Raw genomic sequence first — 2,547 nt, 5'->3', positions numbered from 1 at the left:
GCTAATCAGCTGTGCCTGATTTGGGGAGTTTTTTGGGGAGCCTCATGGTAGAAAGTACATCCAAGTCTATGTGATAGAGCCTGTAGGCCATGGCACAGCAGATTCATTCAGAAGGGCTGGGAACGGGCCATTTTAAGAAAGAAGGAGAAGTATGTACAGAGGAAGATAGGCCAGCATGTCCAGTACAGGGTCCATTCAGTTTAGCGCCTGAGTGCACATATAATTTTGGGAAGATTGCTGTCGTAGAATGGTGTGGGGTGGCTATGAGATTATGATGGGATGAAGAGTAAATGGGAAGAGTGCAAGTGAATGCAGTACATAAAGACTATATTGTTCAAGCAAGGCAGTAGGACTTGGCCCACTTGTGTTTTATAAGGGAGAGACATAAAGATTGAAGCTATGGAAATATATAGGATCAATAATGGACATTTTTAAAAGATTGAAAATATGGGATTACTTTTAACAATTTTTAAAATTAATCCATGTGGGGCATTTTATGGTGAAAACCAGAAAGCCTGCTAGACAAATTCTAAAAAAGCTGTAACACTACTTTAAACAAATTTTTATACTAAATGGAATGAAGGAAAAGTTTAAAGATAAATGTGGAATGAAGGAAAGGTTGAGCATATATATATATATATATATATATATATATATATAAATAAAATCATGTGTGTGTGTGTGCATGTATATATACATATACACACACATATATACATACACATATATACACACACTATATATATGGAGAGAGAGAAAGAAAGAATGATTGATGGAACAGCATCTCTGAGGATGGAGAACAAGTGGAAGGATACATCTGAGAGATGACAGGGGAGACACAATATTTTGTGATGTAGGAGAAAAGACGTATCAACGAGAATAAGCTATATTATGCAACAATAACAAACACTTCAAAATCTTAGTTTTTTTTTTTTAACAGGTTTAACTTTTATTCATGCTACGTGTCTACTTTTGCTTTGTTCATTATAGTCACCTAGATGGAGTTGAGATATTGTTGAGGGGAAGAAAGTTCTGGAGGAGTCCTCAGTGGCAATGAAATGCTCTGGCCCCACAGCAACACTTGTCATTTCCCCTCACTATTGGTGAGAACTCGTTAACCACTGCCCAAGTACTGGAGGATCAGCTAGTGTGATCTTAACAAGTGCTATAAAGGTGGATCATTAGGGTATTTAGTGAACAACCTAATGATTACAATAAAAAAAAGACAATGGTGAGTGAATGCAGGTAACTGTGAGTGGCTGCTGAGAAACTGAGGGAGTCTTGTAAAGCAGAAATGAGATGTACATAGACAGGGAGGGATGAGTTGGTGAAGGCTTGAAACAGTTGTTGGGAGAGTGACTAACTAGAGATGCAGAGAAGGATTATAGGTTATTCCTTAGGACTGAACTGAGAATGCAGACTGAATTTATGGTGACACTAATCTATTGAGTCTATGATTTTCTCTGGTGGTATTCAGAAGCCTAGATACGGATGGGAAATGTGGAGATTGATTGATCTAGGATGGGGTTTTGCTGAGCAAGTGCAACAGAAGGATAAAGGTGTGAGGGAGTTAAAAATGTAATAATAAGTGCATGATTGAATGATGAACCATGTGATCTAAGTTCACAGGAAAGTTGATGAAAAGAGAAAAATGTGGTTGGATTATAGAAAATATAGGAGAAGCAGGATTGGTTAAATTTTAAATTATCCTTGCCTCAATGTCTAAGAGTTGTTATAGATAGTTAGGATGCTTTGGGGAGCACTTATCAGAGAGCCTTACATAACTATAAATCATGAGGGCTTTTATTTACTCACTCAATAAGACATGGAGATGAACCATCTGCAGATAGGTCCAGTGACTCAGAGTTACCGTCAAGGACCCAGGTCCTTTCATTTACTTAACGTCATAACATTGGCGTTCCTTCACAGGCTTGTCACCTCATGATTGCAAAATGGCTGCCATACCTCTACATAGCATATCCACACCACACACAGATAGGAAGGGAGGGTAGGAGGTGCAAGCTCTTTGTCCTTGCATTCCTGACTGTATCACAGAAAAAAATGCTTTCTTTACATCTGTTTAGCCAGAAGTAGGGCATATATCCACTTGTAGGCTAATCACCAGCCAAGAGCAATGGAATTCCTTTAATTGATTATTATACATTTCCTTACTCATCCCATGGGACTGGGCACAGGGCTGCCTGAACTACAGTGGGGTTCTGTTAGCAAGGAGGATGGGAGAAATTAATTAGAGAATTAGAGAATTAATAGTGACTGCTATAAATGGAACCTCTCTTCTCAATGAATGATATGACCTCATGCTCAGGATGCAAAATAATTATCTTTGTTTATTCAGATAAAAAAAAAAGTACAGATCTAGGCTTTGAGCCAGGAAAGAAATTTTCACTGATTTTCACTGAGGGGAAGACATAGGGATAGGATATAAAATTTGAATTCCTTTTATGGAAAGTTGATCTAGTCCCCCAGGGCATGTAATGTTTCTTGAGTAAAGTCTGCTGGTTGAATAAAACTTCTACTGGATGATCA

The 2,547-nt window shown here is 38.1% G+C and overlaps 1 non-coding gene across 1 annotated transcript; it reads right to left on the bottom strand.

Moving 5' to 3' along the window:
- Nucleotides 1–485: 485 nt before the first annotated feature.
- LOC123574248 (U7 small nuclear RNA) lies at nt 486–549 on the bottom strand. The gene has a single exon (XR_006699135.1). It is a non-coding gene; the product is annotated as a U7 small nuclear RNA (small nuclear RNA).
- Between the last annotated feature and the right edge of the window lie 1,998 nt (nt 550–2,547).

This window comes from Macaca fascicularis, chromosome 6, assembly GCF_037993035.2.
Source record: "Macaca fascicularis isolate 582-1 chromosome 6, T2T-MFA8v1.1".
Taxonomy (NCBI): Eukaryota; Metazoa; Chordata; class Mammalia; order Primates; family Cercopithecidae; genus Macaca; species Macaca fascicularis.
Note: the sequence above shows the minus strand (reverse complement) of the source record. Positions and strands in the feature narration are given on the sequence as shown.